The sequence below is a fragment of the Myotis lucifugus genome, unplaced genomic scaffold, assembly GCF_000147115.1.
Source record: "Myotis lucifugus unplaced genomic scaffold, Myoluc2.0 scaffold_247, whole genome shotgun sequence".
Lineage (NCBI taxonomy): Eukaryota > Metazoa > Chordata > Mammalia > Chiroptera > Vespertilionidae > Myotis > Myotis lucifugus.
This window is the reverse complement of record NW_005871295.1, coordinates 1-13,670: the sequence shown is the minus strand read 5'-3', so window position 1 is coordinate 13,670 and position 13,670 is coordinate 1. Positions and strand designations below refer to the sequence as shown.

Sequence of the window (13,670 nt, the reverse complement as noted above, 5' to 3'; positions counted from 1 at the left end):
CAGGCAGCTTCTCAGAGCAGCAGTATCCCGAGCGGAGCAGGGGCCGTGGACAGCAGAATGCCGCGCCCACCCACCACCTGCTCGCGATGCGACTCCGAGGGAGGGAAGACGGGAGAGGCCCACTGCCCCTCCAGTCACCACGTGACTGAGCCCTCATTTTAAGGGGTGCACACTGAGACCCAGAGAGGCAAAGAGACTCATAGAAGGGGGGGCAGTTTGGGGCCTAGGACCCCTGACTTGGTCCCCTGTCCTTTCCACCTCTCTCCACCTCACCCATCCCCTCTCGTCAGCTGCTTTCCCACCCCCTCGGAGAGACTCGTTCTTCCTCCCTCTGCTCCACTGACAGCAGCAAAGAGGCTGTTCCATGTTTTCCACCAACTCGTTAAGGATTTTCTGACCTTCGGTGACAGGCCGGCCTGAAGCCACCTGGACTGGACAGTGACACACACACTCAGCCAGCTCCAATCTCCCCCCGTGAAGCCCCAAACCTAGAGCAACAGCTCTTCCCCGGGGCCGAGGCGGCCTGGCGGTCGCCAGGGCAATGCCTGCCCTTTGCGTAGGACCCCAAGCCTGGACTTCAGATTCCCGCCGTCCTGCTTTTCCCAAGGGCACAAAGCCCCTTCCCCCAGCAAACCCTGCCGCTCCCCCTCGAACGCCTCCGCGTCTTTAAGGTGCAACCTGGGAAACAACCTCACAAACAGAGACTTGCTCAGTCCTGAGAAGCCACGGCCTGAGAGTCAAGAGCGCGGCTTGGGGTCCGGGTTCGAGTTAGTGGCCAGAGCGCAGGACTCTTTCTCCCTCGGGGGTCACCTTTCAAAACTGCCCCTGCCCAGCAGGAGCCTCTGCCTAGGACACGTGGGGCCCTGGGAGGCTCCGCCCAGCGGGCCCAGGGCTGGACCGGAGCTCACAGGAAAGACAGTGCCCAAGCGTTTTACTTCATAAAATAAAAATAAAACCGACAGCTTTGGCTCATCTGACTGATGGAAGGGACAAGCTGCTGAATGAGGTGGCTGAAACGTCCGATGCCACGTCACTATGCATATTCTTCTTGGTATTTCCTATTTCCTACTTGCTTGTGAGCCACAAGATTTAACTATAACCATTAGGAGCACAGACAGCAGTGGGCATTTCACAGAATGAAAGATTCTACTAACAGCACACTTAAGGTCATAGATCTTTATTAGGCCTTCCTTTGGAATTAAGAAATAAAAAATATTAGCCTGCCATCTTTTAGAATTAAAATTAAGCCTGCCGTCGCTTGGCCTGGGTAGGAACACCACTTAGGCAGTGGCTGACACCACCTTGAAAAGCTGGAAGTTAGAAGAAAAAAGGTCTAGTCTGGTTCCGTGTAAACGTAGGCAAGTTATTCCAGTTCTATGTGACTCAGTTTCCTCAAAAAAAAAGAAGGAAAAAAAAAAAAAGACTGGTACTGACCTTTCCCGGGGAACAGTGTGTAATGTTAGAACGTGCTCCAAGAAAGGTTGCAGAACATCAGACAGTGATATGACCCAGTGTTGCTGAGACAGGTCAAGGGGGAGACAGCAGAAAGAGAACACAAAGCCAATTGCAAAAGAGAAAAGGTGAGCTTTCCAATGACAACCTCACATCCTTTAAAAAAAAAAAAAAGGGATCAGGTGCGAACCAGGGGCCTTAGCAAGAGTGCCATGGCAATGAATCCACGGGAATTCTAGTAGCCTTTTCTACAACTGGACAGCCACACGCAAAAGAACAAAGTTAGGCGCCTACCCCACGCCGTCTGTAGGCATCCCTCGGAGGCACTGTGGGTTTGGCTCCAGGCCACTGCAAGAAAGCTGGTATCATAAGAAAGCAAGTCATAGGAGTTTTGCTGGTGGAGGGTCTTGCCTTCAGTTTGTAAAAAATGTAACATCTGTGAAGTGGACCAAAACTAGCTACACCTGCACAAAAACTAGCTCAAAATGAATCAAAGATCATTGTGAAAACTAAACAATAAGACTTCTTAGAAGGAAAAATAAACATAAATCTTCTTGACCTTGGATTAGGCAATGGTTTCTTAAATTTGACACCAAAAGCACAAACAATAAAAGAACAAACGGATAGGCCCTGGCCGGGTAGTTCAGCTGTTGTCCTGATACACCAAGGTTGCAGGCTCGGTCCCTGATCAGGCACATACAAGAAAACCAATAAATGCATAAATAAGTGGAACAACAAATCACTGTTTCTCTTTCTTTCTCTCTCTCTCTCTCTCTCTCTCTCTCTCTCTCTCTCCATTCTTTTCTCTTTAAAATCAATTTTTTAAAAAAGAAAAGAAAATATGGGTAGTCTTGCATTTCATCAAATTGAAAGAACAACATCAAGGAAGTGAAGACAACCCACAGGATGGGAGAAAATTGTTCCAAATCATATATCTGATAAAGGACCTGTATCTAGAATATGCAAAGCACTCATATAACTCAATAATAAAAAGACAAATAAGCCAATTAAAAATGGGCAAAGGATAAACATTTCTCCAAAGAAGATATACAAATAGCCAATAAGCACATGAAAAAAATGCTCAACATCATTAGCCATCAGGGAAATGAAATCAAAACCACAATGAGATCACTTCACACCCACTAGGATGCTCTCATCAAAAAGACTCATACGATAGCAAGTGTGTGGAGAAAGCAGAACCCTCACCCACCGCTGATGGGAAAACGCTGAGCTGCTCTGGAAAACAGTCCAGCAGTTACTCAAAAAGCTAAACATAGTTACTACATCACCCAGCAACTCAACTCCGATGTCTATTCCCAAGAAAAATAAAAACGTGTGTACATAAAACTTGGACAAGTACGTTTATAGCAGCATTTTTCATAACAGCCAAAAAGTAGAAACAAGTCAAACGCCCATCAAGTGATAAATGGATAAACAAAATGCAGTCTGTCCATTGAATGAACTATGACTCAGCTAAAAAAAAAAAGGACTAAAGTACTGATACACGTTCAATATGGATGACCCTAGAAAGCAATATGCTAAGTCGAAGAAGCTAGTCACAAAAGACCACATATTGTCTGATTCCATCTATGTATAAAATGCCCCAAATAGGCGAAGCTCTATAAAAAGTAGACGCTGCCCCGGACCAGGGAGGTAGGAGAAAAGGGAACGTGACTGCTAAAGGGTACAGGGCTTCTTTGGGGGGGAGGGTGATGAAAATGTTCTAAAATTGATTAAGGTCATTCTGTGAACTTACCAAAAACCATTTAATTGTACACTATAAGTGGGTAAACTGTATGGTAAGTGAATTGTATCTCAATAAAGCTCTTATTGGCTCCTTCTTCCCCCCCAAAAAGGAAAAGGAAGCAGGAATCTGTCTTTACGCTGTAGGAGTACCACACCTGCTGTGCCAACATAATTATTACTACATCCCATTCCCTCTCCAAATGCCCTGGCTTGTAGATAAATGTGCGTCACCCCCTGTCACTGTGTGTTATCAGGAGGTGGCTTTTGCTCCCTGGGGCTTCAGTTTCCCCATCTGTAAACCAGGCTCCCCCAGTTCTGACCACCTCTGACACAGCACTATATCCCAAAAGCTCTACTCCAGAAGCTGTAAAATCCTGCTCAGTTGGCCATAGGTTCATCATGCTTTGGAAGATGAACCTAAACTAGCAAAGAGTTGAAGCCCTGGGCCAGCATTAATTACTGGATCCCAGGAAACAGAGGCAAGACAAAGAGGAATTCCTTAGTGCACCAGTTACCGATATTCAAATTTCCTCCGACGCCACTAAGAAAGGTGATCCGATCACAGCAACGAGGGGAAAACGCTCTAACCACATCCCCTACAAATGAAAAAAAGATCAGCATTTCCTGTGAGGGGCCCTCACAGAAAACACAATATCCTCAGGGAACTCGGCAGGTTTGGCAGCAGGCAGCCGAGTCTTCTCTAAATGGGATTTGGTGAGGCACTCAAGAGGGCTAGGTATTGTGACGGCCAAGGTCACCTGATCACACAATGGGATGATCATGTCCTAGTCCCGTGGTCGGCAAACCGCGGCTCGAGAGCCACATGCGGCTCTTTGGCCCCTTCAGTGTGGCTCTTCCACAAAATACCACGTGCGGGCGCGCATGTACAGTGCGATTGAAACTTCGTGGCCCATGTGCAGAAGTCAGTATTTTGTGGAAGAGCCGGTATTTTGTGGAAGAGCCACACTGACAAGGCCAGAGCCGCATGTGGCTCACAAGCCGCGGTTTGCCGAGCCACAGTTTGCCGACCACTGTCCTAGTCCTCCTCACCCATGACTGCTGAGAAATAACATTACACCACAGGAACTCAACAGGAGTTATTTTGTTCTCATCCCTTTTACACTCGTGAGAATGAGCCTAAAAACAGCCTTTCTACCCACTCCCCACCCTCCCGGGCCTTGTTCTGTGTGGCAGGTCCCACACGCACATGTGGTGTCCGCCCACATGCACAGAGAGGTGCCCCATCTCAGGGCTTTGTAGTAGCAGATCCTTAGGAACAAGGTAAAGTGAAAGAAGGCACGGAGTGAACCCCACTCCCATCAATCCACCCAAGATCAGGACAGACAGATGCTCACCAGGACCATCGAGAACGAAATGAACACGAAGACAGATGATGGTGGCAAATCGCCCCCATCTGGTCAGCAGTCCTGGCCATGGAGCCAGTTACCAGAGAAGAAGGCGAAGGGTGGGGCCGAGCTTCGCCTGGAGGCAGGGGACTGGTCAGAAGGAACCAACACATTGGCAACAAGACAGCCATGAACTAGCCTCCAACTAGGAGAGCAAGGCATTTCAGACCAGACGCCCCCCTCACCGCTGTCGGCCTCTTTAGAGAGGCAGGCGTGGGGAAAGGACCAAGGAACCATTCAAAAGCTGGAGGCCAAGAGCAAGGGAGAGAGGAGCCGGGGAGATCTGCATGCAGAGGTCTGCATGGGTTTCTGCTGGCTGCTGGTGGGATCTGCATGCAGAGGTCTGTGTGGGTTTCTGCTGGTGGGACCTGCATGCAGAGGTCTGCGTGGGTTTCTGCTGGCTGCCGGTGTGCAGCTTTCTTAGATCAGCAAGGTCCCTTCTAGCCGCAGCTGGCCAGGAAGGCTGCAGCTTCCGATGGTGAATTCCTACATCCAAGGGGGTCCACGGGGCTGGGAGGTGGAGGCAGCTGCCGCTCTGTGCTGCTCAGAGGCCACATTTCAGGATGATGTGGTAGCCATCACTGCTTTCCGCTGCAAGAGGGAAACACTGGGCATTTTTCAGGAAGAAAGGCACGGCGCCGTGGCATGGGGGAGTCACGGGAGGCATGGAATAGGGCGCCACGGCAGCCCCATCACCGATGTTGGCAAGACCACAAAATCAGGCTGCACTGACAAAAGCAGATACCTCCACACATGCCTTCCCGTCTGTCGGACAACGGGCCTTCCCACCTCAGCTCCGGGCCCAAGGACCAAAAGACCCACATCCAAGGAGGCTCTGCACACACTGTTTCTCAGGTGAACGGCCTCAGGGCCGTCACGAAGCAGCATCATTCTGATGGACTCCACACACTCACTGCCTTTCCTTCTCCTAACCCACGAGCTCGACTCCTTCCTCAGGAGGGCCCTTCATACCCCCGCCCCCCGCGTCCCCAACCCACCAGACCCAGCTGCTGTATTCCATGCTCACTTTTCCTAGAGCCCGAGGTTTAGAAAAACTCAAACGCATCTTCTGTCCACCTGACGCTGAGTCTGTGGGGAGCACACTGTCTGGCCAGGACTTCCCTTTCAGAAATGACTCTGGGGCCAGTCTCCCTGATCCTCACCCGCCAGGCCAGGCTTCACGGGAAGTTTGTGCTTCTCCTTCCCCGGACGCCCCCAGGTAACATCCTCTAGGGGGACAGTGCGTAGGCAGCCCCCCTCTCTCAGCATGTTACCCTGGGGGTGCAGCCATCATGCTTCAACCAAGCGAAAACAGCTGGTGGGGGCTTTACCTTTTAAGGTGCTGAGGACAAAACAGGATTCATCCTGGAAATTCTGCACCATCTGAAAGGCAAGAGAGAGACCATGTCCCTTCAACCATGAGCTCAATAGGAAAGCCTCAGGGGTAGGAGCCCAGAGCCCGGACTACATTTTTGCTTGCTTTTGTTTTGCTGTTTCCCAGTTACTGGGTCTTCCAGCCCCTATCACAGACACAATACAGGAGCCTGTATGTATATAGTAGCAAAAGATAAAAAAAATTAGTGTGCTTTAAAAACCTGGGTAATTAGCAGGTTCTGATTGTGAGTTCTAGGAGGGCCAAGTACAGGAGTGGGCAACAAACAGTAGGTTTACAGGTTTGAGTACGTGAAACACATCTATAATAATAAAGGGTAATATGCTAATGAGACCGGACGTCATTCCAGATATCCTTCCTGACGAAGCCGGGGCCAGCAGCCAGGGGAAGGCCTACTCTTGCACAAATTTTCGTGCATCGGGCCTCAGTCCTATATAATAAAAGCCTAATATGCTAACGATATGCTAAGGCCACTCAATCGCTCGCTATGACGTGCACTGACCACCAGGAGGCAGGCACTCTGACCGGTAGGTTAGCTTGCTGCTGAGGTCCAGCCGATCAGGACTTAGTGAGATGGGCTGGACACGCCCTGGAGCCCTCCCACGGTCCCTCCCCAGCTGGCCAACCTCCCGAGTCCCTCCCCAGCCCTGATCGTGCACCAGGCCTCTAGTAGTTAATAAAGCTACTGTAATAATCATAACCTGCATGTCTTTTTCCATAATGTGAATGAAAAAGGTGCCACCTGCTAACCTGACAAGCTAGAGGAGGCCTGCGTGAGGCCTTACAGACTCAGACCTGAAGTGACCGCAGAGGACGGTCTGAATGAAAACTTCCCAACTGCAAGAGGTCATGGCGGGCATCATGCCCTAGGCTGGCTCTGCTCCCTGACAAAGAGGTCACGGCGGGCATCATGCCCTAGGCTGGCACTGCTCCCTGACAAAGGCCAGTCTTCACCGCACCTGAGCCCGTCTGCTATCTGGTTTTGCATCTAGGATAACACACCTGATAACATGCCTTTGGAATGTCAACGTAATTTCCTCTTTTCCTGGGCCCTCAAAGCACAGCCTCCCCAGAGCAGAGACTACAGATCCCCCCATTGTCATTGTTGTTGTGTTAGTTGTTGACTGTTAATTACCTTATACCCACCAATGTAAAAGAAGTGTCTATTCCTTTTACTTTTCACCCAATCCCAGAGATTTCTCTGCTTTGCCTTCTCCCGCCTCCCTAATCAATCACCAATGAACTTCATGTAACCCTCTTACACCTTCTCCTTTGACTGTAATGTATAAAATAAAGGGGCAGAGGAGGACCACGATGGCAGTGTAGGTAAAGGCCAGCACTCACCACCTCCCACAACCACATCGAAATTACAATTAAAATACAGAACACCATCATTCAGAACAGCCTGAAAGCTGGCTGAATGGCAGCCCTACAACTAGAGACGTAAAGAAGAAAGCACATCGAGACTGAGAGGAGGGATGGAAGCACGGAGGCACAGAAAGGGCTGGGCCAACACCCATGTGTAGCGTTTTTCTAATTGGGAGAGATATCATGGCTATGGAGGCCTCCTGTGAGGAGCAAGGGGTACCAGCCCCATACCAGACCCCCAGTCCAGGGTTCCAGTGCTGGGAAGAGCAGTCCCCATAACTTCAGGCTGTAAAAACCAGTGGGGATTGTGGCTGAGTGACATGGAGGCGTTTGGAGTGCCAGGGAGTTCTTCTTAAAGGGCCAGCACATGGACTTACCCAAACTCCATCCCTCTGGGCTCCAACACTGGAGTGGCGGCTTGAAAGGAATGTGAGACATTAGGGAAGGAACTGGATTGTCTGGCATCGGGGCAAGAACCTGGGGGTGGCTTTCTTCCAGATGGGGGCACTCACGAGGGTCATTGTTCCTGTGCTGGGACCTCCCCTATCCCAGAGCTGACTGACAGCCATCATCTTGGCTCACAGGGAAAATTTCCATAAGCTTGGCTCACACTGTTTGCTCCATCCTGATGATTCCCTGAGACCACACCCCATCCAATTTGCAGCCCCACTGAAGCTGTTTGCATTGGCTTTTCCATATATATGGCCTGTCCAGGTTCAGGCTTCAGACTTTCCTAAAATCTCTTAAACAAGAAGCAGCTGACATCAATAAGAGAATTAAGACCCAGCACTAGCACCAGCCTGCCTTGCTTCACAGTTGGGTGCGCTTGGTCACTTCCAAGCCCAACACAAGTAGTAGCCATCTGCAGATCTCTCTGCAGCTCTTACCCCAGGCAGTGGCTGACTTTGCAACTCCTGAGAGGCCTCAGAGCCAGTGCACCAAGTGGACAGCTTCAGACCATAGCAGATCACAACTCTACACATTCACAAGTGACACACTCAAGGGGAAGACACAATGCGCACCAAAGCCCCACTGAAGCAAGTCCCGCTCCATAGAGGTGTCTCTTGCACAGCAGCTCTTCCACTGTAGTTGCCACTGGTCCTTACAGCCAATTGGTGTGGGGGTCAAGTACTTCCAGTGACACCAACAGCAATCAAAGCTCAACTACAACAAGACAGTGTACACAGCCCACACAGGGGCACACCTAGAGTGCTTAGCTGAGAAGACTGGGGAGGTTGAGCCACTGGGGTCTACAGAACACCTACTCCACAAGGTCACTCTACCAACTCCAGGAGACACAGCAGCTCAACCTAATACAGTGGGGCCTTGACTTACAAGTGTCCCGACTAACGAGTTTTTTGAGATACCAGCTGTCTCTCGACCGATTTTTTGCATTGAGTTGATAGAGTAATTTAAGTTAATGAGCTCCTTAATGAGCTCCTTAACCAGCTCAGTCTCGGAACGAATTAAACTCGTAAGTCAAGGCCCCACTGTACATAGAAACAAACACAGGGAAGCAGCCAAAATGTGGAGACTAAGAAACATGTCACAAACGAAAGAAATGGAAGCAAGCAAACTACTGGATACAGAGTTCACAACAATGGTTATAAGGTTGTTCAAGGATCTTAATGAGAGCTTCAAGGGACTTACTGAGAATTTCAAAGACATGAAAAAGGACCAATGAGAAATTCAGCATACATTAACTGAAATAAAGAATAATTTACAGGGATGCAGTAGTAGAGGATTTTGAGAATCAAATCAACGAATATGAGGAAGGAAAAAACACCCAATCAGAAGAGCAAAAAGAATAAAGAATCCAAACATATGAAAATAGTATAAGGAACCTCTGGGACAACGTCAAGCATAACAACATTAGCATAATGGGGATGCCAGAAGAAGAGATAGAGCAAGATACTGAAAACTTATTTGAAGAAATAATGACAGAAAACTTCCCTACCTGGTGAAGGAAATAGACTTACAAGTCCAAGAAGCACAGAGAACCCCAAACAAGAGGAACCCAAAGAGACTCACACCCATACACATCATAATTAAAATGCCAAGGTTAAAGACAGAAACAATCTTAAAAGCAGCAAGAGAAAAGCAATTAGTTACCTATAAGGGGGTGCCCATACAACTGTCAGCTGATTTCTCAACAGAAAGTTTGCAGGCCAGAAGGGAGTGGCAAGAAATATTCAAAATGATGAATAGCAAGGACCTACAACCAAGATTACTCTACCCAGCAAAGCTATCATTTAGAATTGAAGGTCAGATAGAGTTTCAAAGACAAGAAAAAGCTAAAGGAGTTCATCACCACCAAACCAGTATTACATGAAATGTTAAACAGCATTCGTTAGAAGAGGAAGACAGAAGAAAGAAGAAAGGGGAAAGAAGAAGAAGAGATAAAAAATATGAACAATAAAGTGGCAATAAATACATATCAACAACTGAATCTAAATCAAAATAAACAAGCAAGAAATTTAATGAACAAAATAAACTGATGAATAAAATAGAACAGAGGCATGGAAACATGGAACAGACTGACAAATTTCAGAGGGAAGGGGGAAAAGGGGATGGGAAGAGAATAACCAAAAATGTTCTATGCATATATGCATTACCTATGACACAGACACTAGGGTGGTGAAGGCCTGGGGCGGGGCAGGAACTGGGTGGAGGGAGGCACTGGGGGGGAAAAGAGGGGGGACACCTGTAATACACTCAACAATAAAGGCTCCAAAACAAAAACAGGAAGCAAATAAGATGTCCTGATAGGTACATGTATAAACAAACTGTGGTATATCCATAAAGGGGAGCATTATTCTACAATAAAAAGAAATGAACTATCAAGCCATGACAAGACATAGAGGAACCTTAAATGCCCATTGTTAAGTGTCAGAAGCCAGTCTGAAAAGGCTACTTACTATATGATGCTAACCATATAACATTCTGAAAAAGGCAAAACTATCTAGATAGTAAAATTATCAATAATTGCCTGAGTTTCAAGGGACAAGGAGAGGGGAAGAGGGATGAAGAGGCAGAACACAGGGCACTTTTGGGGGCAGTGAAGTGATTGTACATGAGTGTAATGTACATGACATCATGCGTTTGTCAAAACCCACAGAACTGTACAGCAGCAAGAGTGACATCTAATGTAAACTAGGGACATTAGTTAATAATATACCAATATTGCCTCATCAATTATAACAAATGTACCACACTAAGGATAGAAGAAATTGTGCATGTGTTGGGGGGGGGGGGGGGTAATGGGAACTCTATGCACTTCTGCATAATTTTTCTATAAACCTAAAACTGCTCTAAAAATTTATATTTTTATAAATTATAGTGTATTTTTAAAAAGACTGGGGGCAGGGAGGGAGACAACAACCATAAAAAATATAATAAAATAACGTGCAAAACTGCCATTCTCTCAAACTGTTGAGATTTTGCTTCCTGGCAACTGTCGTCAGTTTGGCTCAAATAAACTCATAAAAAAATCTTATAGGTTTGGACGTTTCTTACCTGGACAATACGAACAGCTGTAAGCCTACCTTTGCCCACCCCTGTCTAAACAGAGCGCCACTCCCTGCATCTCAAAATGTGGCAGGAATTGAAGATTCCTCACCAGCCACCTCTCGGGAGTTCCCATTTTGATAAACTACCTTGTGATTTTGGACAAGTTTCTTCCTGTCTCATGTCCTATCTGTAAAATAGGGCTGTTTCGATGATAAAAATATAACCAGGATGTAGACTGATGGAAGCTGGCATCATGACTGCTGGGTGTGACTGTGTACAAGTGCTTTGCAGAACTGTCCATGGGCCTGTGAACATGACCCTGGAACATCTGCCCTCCAGGCAGACACACTGGAGGACTGCGCGCACACACACAGAGCACCACACGCACAGAGCGCCGAGGAATGTTCAATGTGGCACCCAAACCCCAATCGGCCCCATGCTGTCTGCAGTGCCAGCAACCTCCAGCAGCACACCTCAAAGACATCAAGTGGGAAAAAAGGAAGTCACAGACACCACACGCTATTATTCCACTTACTAGAGGCCCGGTGCACGAAATTCGTGCACGGGGTTTGCCGGCCAAGGGGAGGGACCAGGGGAGGTTGGTTGGCTGTGGGAGGTTGGCTATGGGAGCGCACTGACCATCAGGGGGCAGCTCCTGCATTGTGCGTCTGCCCCCTGGTGGTGAGTGCATGTCATAGCAACTGGTCGGCCGGTCATTCTGGTCGTTCGGTCACTTAGGCTTTTATATATATATAGATATGAAATTTTTAAATAGGCAAAATTCAGCAATACATTGAGGAGGAACAAGAGAATGATTAATACAAAATTCAGACCAGCAGGTGGAGGGATGGAGAGGAATATGAAATGAGCTCACAAAGGGGCTGCTAACATAACACTGTGTTAACCTCAGGGCAGGTACTGGGTACTTCGGTTATTCTTGAAACTGTGCACATACACTTCATATACTCTTGGCATACGCATGCTGTATTCCACTATATAAATGGAAAGAATTCTAAAAATACACACACACCACACTCACACACTAGCCAATACGACAGCAAAACCCTTTCCAACTTAAAAAATGCAACCACATTTTATTGCCTGTCTGGATTACTGCCCCAAATCCTGCAAACCCACCCACCTGTAGACCCCGGCCCCACCCTGCAGGGCCTAATGATGTGTGAAGCACATTTATTCTGTACTGTTGGCCTGCTCCTGCGAGGTCCCTTGGCAGCCACCCACTTGGGCATGCAAAGCCCGAGGCAGAGACCACACGGGCTTAATCAGTAACTCCCTCATTTAATTAAGTGCCCTTGCACCCCAGGGGCCGCTCGGCGGCTGGCCAGACTGCCTGCAGTGCTCCGGACAATTAAGAACCAGAGGTTTCCAATTGATTTGGGGTTAAGAGGCAAGGAGACTTCGGGGAATAAGAATGGCCTACTTAGCTGAGGTGGCATTTGAGTTCTGTTCTCTGCTTCACTTGCTTAACTGCCTACTCTTGGGGGCACAGGGCAAGCTGGGGAAGGACCTTCCTTCAGGGACCAGTGAAATTGCAAGGGTTCCATACATTCTTGGCTTCTGTCTTCACAGAAGAAATTCATTCTGAATTGCAAAGTAACAAGTTTTCCACGCCACAACAACAACCCACTGCTCAGGGCAGTTTGACCTTCCTGGCTAGTCCAAAGTTAAGTTCTCAGGCCAGAGACTCTGGGCTTCATTTTCTTTATCTGTGAAATGGGGCAAAGAAATAACTGCATTAGATTTGAACATAATGACATGGAAGGAATTCTGACCTCGGGACACAAACAGCAAAGTGCAGAGGGATGTACAGCTGCATGTGGGTTGCACGTTTGAGAAACCGGAAGTACACGCTCAGGCACACAACACCACTGACATAAGACTATCGGGCAGCACCTCATCACACTTAAGTAAACTCCTGCAGGAAGAGAGCGGGGAAGCCAGGGCCTTTCACACCTGCCTTCTGCTGCTCCACGCTGCCTGGCTGCTTACTCTGTGAATTGCTTTTTAAATAAAAAGGAAGGAATACCACCTCACCTCACCTCACGGACCTCCAGGATGAGATACCCATGAAACGGGCTCTGAAGTATAGGATTATTACTAATAATGACAATTTATGAAATAAATATACACAGACCATTAAAAGCCTTACATTTTATACATCGTCAAATTTAAAGATCTGTCCATCACTTGCTCCCCAAAATAACAAGTGCCTAGCACTGTCAACAACAACATCCACTGCTTATTTAGCATCTTCTGGTACCTAACACAGTTTCCTCATTTTATCCTTACCTGCTCGATAGGTATAATTATCCCCATTTTACAGATGTGGAAACTGAGGCTCAAAGAGGTTAAATAAATTTGCCCAAGGTTGCTCAGCTACTAGGAGCCCGTTCCAGGTGGGGACACCAGTCCAACTCCAAATGCCACATTTTCTCTATGTCCCCAGCAACCACTCCTGTGCCATTTCCCCTAAAATCCTCGACATAGGCTTTCAGAGTTCCCACAGCTGGCTCAGGGTCTGCAGGGGCTGAGCAGGGGGATCAGGGTTCCAGCCCTGCTCCCATCAGCCTATTTTTTTAAAGGGTTCAATATAGGAGAGGTTGGATAGCCTACTGGCTCAGTACTTGGGCTCTACAGCTGGACTACCAGGGATCCCGCCCCCCCACCCCCCACCCCCCGCGCTGACTCCAGCCCTTACCAGCTGTGCAACCTGGCATTGCTCTCTTGTCTCAGTTCCTACCTGTGAGATGGGATAATCCATCATAGGTGGCTAT

General features: G+C 47.9%; 1 long non-coding RNA gene across 1 annotated transcript; it reads right to left on the bottom strand.

Annotated features, from left to right (window-relative positions):
- Positions 1–4,144: 4,144 nt before the first annotated feature.
- On the bottom strand, positions 4,145–12,598 carry LOC102416901. The gene is made up of 3 exons (XR_001350236.2): positions 12,443–12,598; positions 5,936–5,987; positions 4,145–5,195 (listed from the first exon to the last, which is right to left on the bottom strand). It is a non-coding gene; the product is annotated as an uncharacterized LOC102416901 (long non-coding RNA).
- Between the last annotated feature and the right edge of the window lie 1,072 nt (positions 12,599–13,670).